The sequence below is a fragment of the Drosophila suzukii genome, assembly GCF_043229965.1.
Source record: "Drosophila suzukii chromosome 2 unlocalized genomic scaffold, CBGP_Dsuzu_IsoJpt1.0 scf_2c, whole genome shotgun sequence".
Classification (NCBI taxonomy): domain Eukaryota; kingdom Metazoa; phylum Arthropoda; class Insecta; order Diptera; family Drosophilidae; genus Drosophila; species Drosophila suzukii.
In genome coordinates, this window is record NW_027255896.1 from 14,787,216 (window position 1) to 14,800,760 (window position 13,545).

General features: G+C 38.9%; 2 protein-coding genes across 11 annotated transcripts in view; one reads left to right on the forward strand and one right to left on the reverse strand.

The window, feature by feature from the left end:
* Window positions 1-13,545, reverse strand: part of LOC139354007 (uncharacterized) — a 978,888-nt gene that overhangs the window by 355,618 nt on the left and 609,725 nt on the right. The gene's annotated exons all lie outside the window — the stretch shown is intronic.
* LOC139354013 (uncharacterized) overlaps window positions 1-13,545 on the forward strand; it is a 171,067-nt gene that overhangs the window by 121,288 nt on the left and 36,234 nt on the right. The gene's annotated exons all lie outside the window — the stretch shown is intronic.

A 13,545-nucleotide genomic window follows, 5' to 3' on the forward strand; every position in this document is an offset into this window, starting at 1 on the left:
TACCGATTTGTCTAGTTCCCAACAAAATCAGAATTTACCGTCATCCTTCTTGGAGCATTTTTAATGTACAATAGTGTTATTCTACCCGTTACTCATAGAGTAAGAGAGTATACTAGATTCGTCGAAAAGTATGAAAAAGGTAGAAGGAAGCGTTTCCGACCCCATACAGTATATATATTAACGAAACAGGCTCACTAGCCGAGTCGGTCTAGGCCGCTGTGACCGCTGTGATCTCGGAAACTATAAAAGCTGCCATACTGCGATTAGGCATGCAGATTCTAGATATTCCTGCGCAGCGAAAGTTTGTTTCGTCAGGGTACTCCCAGTCTAAGCTTTGGCTTCTACAAAGAAAATGCTAAAATAAAAATGTTAAAAAACCTTAAATGTAGTACTTTTATCAATACCTATCGATTGACCCAAAAAAAAAGTTTGGCACGCCACTTAAGCGCCCACTAACTTCAAAAAATGGTAAGTATGAAAGCGGATATATCGGAAACTACCAAAGATAGAGGATTGGGATTTGAGATCTAGATTTCGTAGCTTTGTACGCAGCGGAAGTTTGTTACGCGAATGCGGAACGCACACTCAAACGCTCAGAAGCCGTCCAAAAACGTGGTCCCTACAATTTTGGTGCTAGAAAAAAATTTAAACTGAAATGTATTAGACTCGCCAATACCTATCGATTGACCAAAAAAAAGTTTGCCACGCCCACTCAAAGGCCCATAGGCCGACCAAGACTGTGGCGCCTACAGTCTTCATTCTAGAACAATTTTTTAACTAAATTGTATTTGTCTCGTCAATCCCTATCGATTGACCTAAAAAAGTTTTCCAAGCCCATATATTCAGATTGCGGGTAGGTGGCGCAATACAATCTCGTTTTGCTGCTTGTAAATATATATCTCCCTTTAGTCCCTTTAGCTAAGTATCGGATATCTGGCAGTCGAGGCACTCGACTATAGCGTTCTTCCTTGTTAATAATTATACCTCTTTAAAAGATTCTTCGAATGCGTGTAGCAGGTACCATCTGTCTGTCCTTTCGTATGAACTGTGAAATCTAAGAATCTGTAAAAGCTAGAAAGATGGGATTTGGCATGCAGATTGGGCCTGGGACAGCGCAAGTTTATTTCAGTAGGGTGCCACACCCACAAACGCCCATATGCCCACGCTAAAAACTATCTTTCACCCGCAGTTTTAAAGGTTTGGTAAAAGTGTAAATGCATTTTGGTTTTATTATCAATATCTATATTCATGCCAAAAATTGTCCTTTGGATCAAGTTTAAACATAGAAGTGCTTAGATTAAGTTTACAGAGTTCTTTTATGTCACATGAATTGTATTGTTGTCTTCACGAACGCTCACTCGTGCAGGTATCGGCGGCATTAAAAGAATCGAGTTCTTTATCGAGGATTTTTAGATGGCGAACTGATTAAGAGTTAAAATATAACTTAACCCGCTGCGAGTGTGCCGTGTAGGCCCGCCAGATTCAAATCCTACATTTACATAAGTGTGCAATCTCGGAAGCAGCCAATTTGCTGCTTCCTTATTTCCATCTCCCGTTATCTTTGCCCGTTTCTTAGAGCAACGGTTTTTTTTTTTTGGTAACAAACTTAACATGCTTTAATATTTGTACATATATAGAAGTTTGAACACTGCGGCTTTTTAAGAAAAATAGTAAGTATGTAACAGGAAAAACAAAGCGTTTCCAACCCCATAAAGTATATATATTCTTGATCAAGATCACTAGCCGAGTCGATCTAGCCATGTCCGCCTGTGCATCTGTCTCTCTGTCGGTCTGTCCGTCCGTATGAACGCAGAAGTCTCGAAAGCTACAAAAGCTAGATTTGTCATGTCCTGAGGTTCTTGCGCAGCGCAAGTTTGTTTCAGCAGGGTGCCACGCCCACTCTAACTCTTTTAGTGATAAAACAAAAACCGACCGACTGACCTAAAAAAAAGTTTGCCACGCCCACTTTAACGCCCACAAGCCGCTTACAAACTAAAAAGATTCGTAAATATGAACGCTGATTTCTCAGAAACTACCAAAGATAGAGAAATGGGATTTCAGATTAAGATTCCGAAGCCTTGTACGCAGCGCAAGTTAATTTCGCGAATATGTCACGCCCAGTCTAACGGCCACAAACCGCTCAAACACGTGGGTGCCACAATTTGTATGCTAAAAAAAAACTTAAGCTGAAATATTTTAGTCTCATCGATTGACCTAAAAAAAAGTTTGCCACGCCCGCTCTCACGCCCACCAAACGCTGTAACGCCTACAATTTGCATGCTAGAAAAAAATTTTAACTGAAATGTATTAGTACCATTAACACCTATCGATTGACCTTAAAAAAACAAGGAAGAACGCTATAGTCGAGTACCTCGACTATCAGATACCCGTTACTCAGCTAAATAGTGATATGCAAGTAGCAAAGCGAGATTAAAATGCGCCATATTCGCGTAACTTGCGCTGCGTATAAGGCTACGGAATCTAAATCTGAAATCCCAATTCTCTATCTTTGATAGTTTCCGAGATATTCACGTTCATACTTACGATTTTTTGAAGTTTGTGGGCGGTTTATGGGCGTTAGGGTGGGCGTGGCTACTTTTTTTTGGGTCAATCGATAGGTATTGATGAGAACATTACATTTCAGTTGAAATTTTTATTCTAGCATCAAAACTGTAGGAGCCAGAGGTCTGGGCGGTTTGTGGGCGTGGCACTCTACTGAAACAAACTTGCGCTGCGTAAGAAGCTCAGGAATCTGCTCGCCAAATCTCAATAGCCTAGCTCCCATAGTTTCCGAGATTTCAGCGTTCATCCAGACAGACAGACGGACAGACGGACATGGCTAGATCGACTCGGCTAGTGATCCTGATCAAGAATATATATACCTTATGGGGTCGGAAACGCTTCCTTCTGCCTGTTACATACTTACCGACTAATCTAGTATACCCTTTTACTCTACGAGTAACGGGTATAATTACGACGCCCACTCTAACGCACATAACGCTTAAATCTGTCTGGCGCCCACATAACCATATATTGAGATCACGGGTAGGTGGCGCATTACAATCTCGCTTAGCTGCTTGCAATCTCCATCTCCCTTTGGTCCCTTTAGCTGAGTAGTGGTGGCGATAGTCGAGGTACTCTGTTCTTCCTTGTTTATCTTAAGATTGTGTCAATTAACTCAGTGATTCAGTAATGCAGTGGTTGGCTTGATATTTAAATACAGTCCTCAGTAACCTCGAATTCTTGAGAACAAGAGGATTAGCTAGATTGTTTTGATCATGCACAACTTAACTAAAGTCATTCGATTTGAAGCATTCGGTGCTTTAATTTGTTAAATAGTTTATTAGGAACAAGAGAAAAGGACAAGTGCATTTCGTTTGGGAGGTTTCAGAACAAAATCATTACCACAAACATGGTAATGTTAAAAGTATTTGCTTTACGGACTAAAACAATAATACCATCTGCAAGGATGAAGAAGACTAATATAACCCTTTTTTTTCCTGGGGAGATAAATTTGTGTTCGTTTTATAAGGAATGTGCCGAAAAGAAACTGCACACTTTCTTTCTACTATAACTTTCATGTTTTTTATTCGATTTCAATTTTTCTTTTTGTCTTTTTTGAAGCAAAACTTAAACGTTCAATTTTTATAAACAGAATTAAAAAAAAATTAACATCTTATTTTTGAGCGAATTTTTTGTTTAACTCCTCTCATCAGGTTCTGCACACCCTCCTTGGTGACCTTGCCGGCTGCACGCATCCAGTTTTTTTGCATGTCTATGTTGTTTTGGGAGAGACTACCATTTTTTAATATACTTCGCTTAACGATGGCCCAATATCTCTCAATGGGACGCAGCTCTGGGCAATTTGGTGGGTTCTCCTCTTTTGAAACAAACTTGATGTTTTCCGCCTCAAGGAGCGCCAAAATATTGTCGACACGTTGTGCTTTCGATAGAATGGTATTAAACGTTTTTTAATGCACTCTCTTTGATAAACGTCAGCGTTAATTGTGCCTTTCGTAAAAAATGGGCTGGTTTTTAAGCCACAGGTGCAAATTGCCTGCCATATCAGGACTTTCTCCCCAAATTTGTCCACTTCTATTTTGGTGACCGAGTCGTCAACTGTTTCACCTTTGGCTTTTGTGTAAAATTGGGGGCCTGGTAAAGTTTTGGAGTCCAATTTTACATATGTTTCATCGTCCATTACAACGCATTCCACTGCATCAGTGAGCAAGCGATCATAAAGTCTGCGCACTCTCGTTTTGCCGTTTTGTTGACGCAGACTTTTTTAAGGAACTTTTTGTTTTTTATACGTCTTTAGTCCATGCCGTTGTTTTATGCGTTGAACCATACTTGTACTCGTACGCGTTTTTTTGGCCAAATCTCGAACTGACATCGTGGGATTTTTGTGAATTAAGGCCAGCACCTTCTTATCGACGCTGGCATCCCTTGGACCTTTTTTTCTACCAGTCTTTGGCAAATCTTTTAGAGAGCATGTCTCCCCAAACTTGATTATAATATTTTTAACACTATTAACACTAACTTTGTAGCGTTTTGCCAAATTTCGGTACGAAACACCGTTTTCTGTACAGTAATTGTGCACAATTTTTTGGCGAACATGCTCTTCAATTCAAAGCATTGCGAAATGTGCAAAACGAATAGTGAAAAGAGAACATGCAAACAACGCAGAATTAATAGAGCTTTCTAACGGTGCATCGCATGGCATGATCGAAAGCTCCCACTGAGAGCTTTTGACAATTGAAAGTGTGCAGTTTCTTTTCGGCACATTCCTTATGTTTAGCCGTGGTTTTTTTAGGAGATGAATAATGGTTTCATTTGAAATTTGCTATAAAATAATACACGAAAGTAAAAAAAAGTTGGTGATTCAAAAATCAGATAATAATCAATACCCTTCAGTTGTGTTAGGGCGGGGGGTGACTTAATCGCTGAAATTTTAGAAAATCAATAATATAACTGATTAGGCCTTGCATAACTTAAGCGCTCCAGAGAGAGTGTTGGCTTAGGGGTGAGTTGGGGAGGGAGAGCGGAGGGCAGTGCGAGCGATCGAGACCTCTAAAAATTAAACAGACTTTTGGCGTCAACATTCTCCTTTTACAGGGTACAGAGCGGATAACTTGGAAGTGCTCTAGAAACTTGAGCTGAATATGACGACATTGTGTGTGGAATTGCGGCGGCCTTGGAAAGTCGGATGAAATCGGCATAGTACCATGATCGCTGTTTCGATACAGCAACGTATGATGCCGATCTTGGCAACTGAAACAGTTGCGAGCGCTTGTGCAATCCCGGAATTGATGGTTGCTTGCAAAGCAATTGGAAAAAAACAGTTTTCCTTGAATATACGCTGAACAATAATTTGTGGGCGTCAGAGAGGGCGTGGCATGTTATAATTATTAAATTTAAAAATACAAAAAAATGATATACCCAATATTATAAGATAATATGTCGAAAAACACCGACGAAACATCACATTATTTTCCCACCAATTTTCCGATCGTTCATATGGCAGATATATGATATAATCGTCCGATTCTGGTAGAATTAAATTCGAAACTCAGAACTAAAAAAAAAATGTTATTTCCAAGCGTATTGTGCTTATATTTTAAAAAACACCAAAGAAATAATAGAATTATTCCTATGGGAGCTATAAGATACAGTGGTCCGATCCGGCTGGTTACGAATTATATACTACCTTCAAAAGAAAGAAGACTTTTGGGAAAGTTTCAGCCCGATAGCTTTAAAACTAAGAGACTAGCTTGCGTAGAAACGGACGGACAGACGGACATGGCTAGATCGACTCGTCTAGTGATGCTGAACAAGAATATATATACTTTATGGGGTCGGAAACGTCACCTTCACTGCGTTGCAAACTTCTGATAGAAATCATACTACCCTCTGCAAGGGTATAAAAGGCACATCACTAAATTGGGCAGTGTGGCAGTCTATGCGTACAAGTCTGGAATGAGTGTACCATTTGCGGGCCATCCAATTATCCAATTGTCTGATAAGAAAATTCTTTTTATTCTTCATAGGCATGGAAAGTGTGTGTGTGTGTGTGAGAGACGAGATTTAATCTGTAGCAAGTGACAGTCTTAGTGATTGATGTACAAGCAGGATAAATTTTGAGATCTCGAAAAAATTGTAGTGTTTCTGGTATAGTATAGGGCGTTTATCATGTCTTAAAAATTTGGCTTGGCAGGATTAAATTCCTTTTATAGACGTGTTACAGGCAATGCCACAGAAGTGTACAGCCTAATGTGGACTAGGCATCAAAATAGTTTTAAAGAGCCGAGTTTTCGCCGGAATCGACAGTCCACTGGCCGGATAAAGGAACCATATAAATTTCATCCAGAGTAAGCCCAAGGTACTTAACCATTTCGGAGTGCTTTATTGTAGTTCCAGGGTCAATGGTGAGGCAATAAGTGTTCAACCTCTTAAACGAAATGGTTACATTCTGAGATTATGCAGGATTAACAACGATATTCCATCTCGACTCACTTGTCTCTACACCTTTATCTGACCATAACTTTGTTGATTGTCTGTTAGAATTATCATTTCAGCAAGTAAGCTTCAAACATTGCTTCAGCAATTCACTAAACAGACAAAATTTGATGATCCATAACTACCAAATTATTATTAACCTTCCTCGTCCGTCCTAATTTAAAATATTGTTCTTCGTTGTGGAGTCCACAATATCAAGTGCACATTGACCGTATTGAACAAAACAATTTCTTCTTTTTCTTTTACGTGGTTTCATTTACCTACTGTAGTAAATTGTAGAATAATGCTTGGTACTATTTGCATGCATAATCTTATTAAAGGAGGTAGGCCGCCTAACCTTAATGTTCCTGTTAGACTAATGCGCAACTACTACCAAACATGATTTACATCCAATTTAAGTCTGCACGAGCCGTTCTTTTTTGTAATAGAATACCCTATCTCATCTAATTTGTTCCTCAACTGCTATCCCTGTTAGGGCGGATCGATTTGTATGGGGCCGAAAGAAGTGACAAATCGTAAAATGGGGCTTCAAATCTATACTCATTTGGTGAAGTCTTCGTTTCTCTTTGTTTTGTCCCGCCATTATTTGTTCAATGTACGTTTGTGTGTATGTCGCGAACCGTATTCGCCCGAAATGAAAAAGGAGCCCCGCACGTAACAAGCACGTGCTTGGTTTCGTTGGGCCACTTGCTTGTACTACTCTTAGTGCATCAACGTTCAACAATAATAATTACGATGTCTCCCAAGTCCGTGCTTAATGTAATTGCGGCAGCTTAACATTTTACAGATATGTAGGTTTGTACTGTAAGGGGAGGATTGCAAGTGAGAGCGGAGTAAAATACAGCACCTCTTCGAACACGGTCAGAGGGGTGGTTGTCCGTCAATAAATCATGTTCAAAAATTCTAAGATGTGAGCGGCTGTTGAAATGCATTTCGTTTATTACCCTCACATCAATTGAATTAGCGGTAACATAGTTCTCAAACTCGAAACTTTTTGCTAATGAGACCGTTCCAAAATGAGAAACAAATGCCTAAATTAGACATGTCTCCTGATCTTAGACGCATCAGAGGGCGAACTGCCGGTAAACGGGTTCATAAGCAGCGCCATCATTTTTATCATCATTGCCATCATCTGGTCAATACGGGAGATAAGAAGTTCAAAGCCAGCACTAGATGGAGAAGCCTCAGGTGCGCGTGGCATTAAATTGGAAGTGCTAGAACCAGAAGACCTGGAGGGTACAGCTGGGCCCCAAGAACTCTGAACAGGAAGAAAGGCAGGTACAAATTTAATAAATTGATGGTTGTTTTTTAGTTGTCCCAGGATTGCGACGAGCTATTGCTTCTAGAAAAGATGGACACTTGCGGTACCCTCAGGTGGGCGTGGCATTAAAGTGGAAGTGCTAGATCCAGAAGCCGAGGAGGGTATAGCTGGGCCCCAAGCACTCTGAGCAGAAAGAGAGCAGGTACAAACTAAATTAATGGCTGTTTTTGGTTGTTCCGACGAGGAATTTTTCCTAGAAAAGATGGACATTTGCGATTGTTCAATAAGTCCAAGTACAAAAGCACAAAACTACAAAAAAACGAAACAGATTTTATACAAAATTATTGGAAAACATTCATAGACCTTATAATTGAGTTGGTAACTATTGACACTAGAGTCGTTACTATACTAAAAAAATAAACAAAAACAACCGATTGCTTAGAGATAGAATACGTTCGTTTTGGAATTACAGACGAAAACTTTTCGGACTCGACTACTTCGAGCTGATTTAACTCAGTTTTATAGTTCAGTTTTCACTCGTGAATCGCCACAAGTGAAATTCGTGACTTGCTTATCATCCACGCCAGCATCGTCTGTTGATACGGGATCTGTTCAAGGTATGTCAGGGCGTGCAAACACTTTTATTCACTACTTTCGACGAGTTAATTAACCTTTCACAAAATAAACAAGGAAGAACGCTACAGTCGACTATCACTTAACCATTACTCAGATAAAGGGACAAAAGGGAAATGGAGATATGCAAGCAGCAAAGCGAGATTGAAATGCACCACCTACCCGCGATCTCAATATATGGTTATGTGGGCGGTGGACAGATTTAAGCGTTATGGGCGTTAGAGTGGGCTTGACAATTTTTTTTTTGGGTCTATCGATAGGTATTGACGAGACTGATACATTTCAGTTAAAATTTGTTTCTACACAGACTAAATGAAATACCAAAACTGGTCATCAATCGGGTATTTTTGCATATCAATTTTGATCCCTTTTCGAACATTTGAAATTGATGTTTTCGAACATGTCAATTAGGTATTTTTCATACCAGATTGATATGCGCACATATCAAAGTTTTAACCAAATTGTGGTATTTTTAAATATCCAACTGATATGCTTTAATTTCAAACTGATATGCTTTCATATCAATCTGATATGCTTTCATATCAACCTGATATACTTTCATAACTTTGTAATATCAATATTAATCAGTTTTGTTTTTACTTTTTTGCATCTTATAAGCAAATAAATATTGAAAACCCATAAGATCGCTGAAAATATTTATTTTTTATATTTTTCGGATCAATTAAAAAATAAAAAAATAACTTATTAATAAATAACCAACCACGCTGTACTCGGATGCCTCCTGTAGCTTTGCATCAGCGCAAGGAAGCCACCGAAATGCTCGTTACAGTGTCCAAGAAATAAATATATTGAAATAAGACAAACATCAAGTAAGTACAATTGAAAATGAGATACTTACCATTTGCAAAAAAAACCAAGGAAGAACGCTATAGTCGAGTACCCCGACTATCAGATACCCGTTACTCAGATAACAAACTTTAAAATAAGTTAGCCGCGCACTTTGTTCTCTCTCCCTTGCTCTCATTTCTCGGCTCTGCTTTTGTTTCAGCCAGCGCCAAGAATGAGAAAGCAACACATAAAATAGACAAAAAACATTTATATTTATGTATGCTTGCTAAACATACACAATTTTAAGGCACATACTGTATTTCAAAATATTTGGTTGAATAGCTTTGTTTGAAAGAATTCTATTTGCCGCGGATATTAGATTGCAATTTTTTACGTCCACACACATGCATAAATACATATGTATGTATGTATGTCGTTTTCTGGCTCTAGTGTCAAGGCTTGTCCTAACTACTTTGGTTTGAGAGCATTGGACTGAAAACGGAAAAGTTTTTTTGGAACAATCTATAGGTATTTATTAAGCTAATACATATTCTTTGAAAGAGATAAATTAAGATGTACAGATCTTTAAAGGTTTTTGCCGTCAATGGGACAAATGGATAAAGGGTTCATTATTCAATAGAATAAGTTAGCCGCGCACTTTGCTCTCTCTGAGCGCCGGTAGGGCTTTTTTCTTTGCCGCTAAGTTCGGCCGCAAACATTTCGCATTGTCTGGCTCTGACGTCATAGCTTTTTTCTTTGGAGGTTTGTGGGCGTTAGATTGGGCGTAGTTAAAATTTTCTATCTACCATCAAAACTGTAGGAGCCACAGTTTTGGGCAGTTTGTGGGCGTTAGAGTGGGCGTGGCACTCTACTGAAACAAACTTGCGCTACGTAAGAAGCTCAGGAATCTGCACGCCAAATCTTAATAGCCCAGCTCTTATAGTTTCCGAGATCTCAGCGTTCATCCGGACGGACAGACAGGCGGACAGACGGACATGGCTAGATCGACTCGGCTAGTGATCCTGATCAAGAATATATATACTTTATGGGGTCGGAAAAGCTTCCTTCTGCCTGTTACATACTTTCCGACGAATCTAGTATACCCTTTTACTCTACGAGTAACGGGTATAATTACCAATAAAATTATCCCATGTTTCTTTTTAAAATAATCCCCTTGAAATAAAGAAATAACTTAAATATTTCATAAATCGAGGTTGAGATTAAGAAACTAATACAGAATTCTCAGAACCACAACAACAGCCAGAATCATCCCAAAATGTAAGAGATCGCGAGGTACAGACTCCTAAGTTCGATGTGAGTAGCGCGAGGCGTACAACAGGAACAGATTCACTGCCTCCTATCTACACTAAAACAGGGAACACTTTTCCTGACGTTACTTCGGACCCAATTATCAAACACGCTATAATTTCGTCTGGCCCAGTACAACTTCCGGGTCCTTTCCCGAACGATGAAAAACAGGACGGACGCCTTTTCACAAAAAATTGTTAGGACTTCCACTGAGAAGAAATGGACTATGATATTCGACTGAGCATGACCGTGTGTACTGTCAACCCTGTTGGCTTTTTCCTGAGAAAACGACAAGCGGAAGTCAAAATGTTTGGGTAACAGGATTTGGCGATGTGAAACATATTTTAGAACGCGTCAAACTGTCTTGCGATGTTTACGAGCAGTGGCAAAAACACGGTACATTGGACGAAGTTCTTGAAGAAGATAGGTAAAAAAATTATAATTTTTGGGGCAAGGTCCTTAATAGAGTTTTAGGTGTCACGTTAATGTTTGCCCCGTGCAATTTAGCTTTTCGACAAAGTCATAAGTTCTCGAATAGTAATATGGGAAATTTCTTGTCTGTAATAGAATTATTAGCCAAATACGACCCTGCTTTGGAAAATCTAATGGAAATGCCTGATAAATCGGTAACATACTTGAGTCCTCGTATTCAAAACAAAAAAACTTCCCTTCTTGCTAAGCAAGTTAATGATTCCATTGTTTCTGAGTTGCAAAAAGCTGTTTTTTTCGGTGATTATAAGCACAACTCAAGCTAGTAGCAAGATAGGTCAATTGAGCGATGGACGTTGATGCACTATTGTCAGTACAAACAAGTGGCCCTACGACACCAAACAATGCTTGTTACGCGCGGAGCCCTTCACCGTTTTGGGCAAGTAAACAAAATATCGGACAAAAAAAGACAAAATAACAATTAAAAATACAGGTCAAATACAGATTCAAAAAACAAGTAAAACTAATTAGTTACTAAGTAGGATAGTATTATTGATTTAAAGATAGGAAGTATATCGGTAGTAGATATTAGGTGATATAGTCTATTAAAATAATTGCAAAGTACTATAAAAGGTTCAAATAAACAAAGTCTTTGTTGCATAGGGGACATCGAATTCCTTCGACCACCTTTTGATAAATGCAAGCACGCCCCTGGTTTTATTTACCATAGTAGTAATGTGATCAGAAAATTTAAGTTTAGGATCCATATAGACTCCAAAATCGTCAGCATGCGTTATCCTATCTAACACACAACCACTCAAAGTATAAGTTGAATATTGAGGGCTGACACGAACAAAGGTCATTAGTTTACACTTAGAACCATTTAAATTTAATTCCTTATCCATGCTCCATGTTTGAAATGCATTGGGATTAGATTGTAAAGCTAAACTTTGTGCGGGGTCATTATATTGCAGGCACAACGTAACGTCATCTGCGTACATAAGTACACGTGACATCGTGTCATATGACTAATGGAAGGTCATTTATAAATAATGTAAACAGGAGCGGACCAAGATGACTGATGATGATGAAAAAGAGTTTTTAAAAATTACCATTTGAGTCCTGCCATTCAAATAACCCTAAAGGTCAAATTTCCGGACTAGAATCGGGTGATTTACAAATTCAAACGCCTTACTGAAATCAGTGTAAACCACATCAGTCTGACGATTTTTTGTTAAACCACTTATAACAAATGAAGTAAACTTCAAAAGGTTTGTTGTCGTTGGCCTACGTTTTATAAATCCGTGTTGACAAGAGGAAATAAGGGACCTAAAACTGTGTTGTAAATGCGGCGTAATAATGTTCTCAAAGAGCTTCGGTATAGCTGATAGCTTTAAAATATGCGTTCAATTTACTCCCCAATTTTATGAAGCGGGATACCAAACGACTCCTTCCATCTGTGTGGGAAATCGGACGTTTCTAAAGACAAAGTAAAAAGTTTGTGCAATGGTCTACACAAAGTCTCAGCGCAATACCTAAGCACACATCCAGGGACTCCGTCTGAACCCGGATGACCCTTTGCAAACTAAAAGAAGTGAGCTTTCACTAGTAACAGGACAAAAAATAAAGTTTGATTAAGGCATGTCATATGGGTAAGACTGATCTGGAGGACTTAATGTTGAATAAGTGGTTTTAAAAAATTGTGCAAAAAGATCGGCTATCGCCTGATCAGTGCTTGCGGCCGAATTTTCAAATTTAAGTGATGATGGGTAACTTGAAGATCTACGCTTTGTGTTAACAAATTTAAAAAACTGTTTTGGATCCAGTGTAAAATGGGTCCTGCAACGAGCTAAATAGTTTTTATAACACTGGGCGTTAAGTATCGGGAAAAGGCAGCTTGTGAACCGGAAGTTCTAAACTTTTTGTGTAGTCTAGAATTTACATTTTTAAGTCGTGCCAGCTCTTTGTTAACCTCGGAGGTTGGTTTGAAATTTTGGGATAATACGTAGGAACGCATGTACAAAAACTGCGTTTTATACATTATTAAATATATTAACAGCTTCAGTTATATTAGTACATAAGTACAGATTAGACCAATCCGATATAAGGCTATTAATGAATGCAAAGTTTGCTCTACGAAAGCAGGGGATGCGTATAGCTGACTTTTCAGATAGTTCACGTACTTTTGTATCCGTGTCAATGTCCGCTCTAGCGTTGGGTGATATGAGTCTTCTGGTAAAGTAATTGCAGAGGTTCTAGCTATGTAAACAAAATCTGGACTTGAAACAAAGATCCAGTAATCACTTAATAAATTTAGAACATGGTTTACTTGAGACAATAAAATGTCAAGAAAACCGTCAAGAAAATCATGCGACCATGTCGCCCTAGGTATATTAAACTCACCTAAAACTATTAACTGATCCCTATCTAATAGTTCACTTGAATTAAGCTGGATAGCGGACAGATGATTCGCATATATTGGGAATTCAGATGACGGCGGAATATATGAACATGTTATGTATCACTGTGGACGGCAGTACACGTAGTGGCGAAGCGCGCAAGAGAGCGTGCGAAGACAACTACTATATAAAGCCGCAGAATTGAAAATC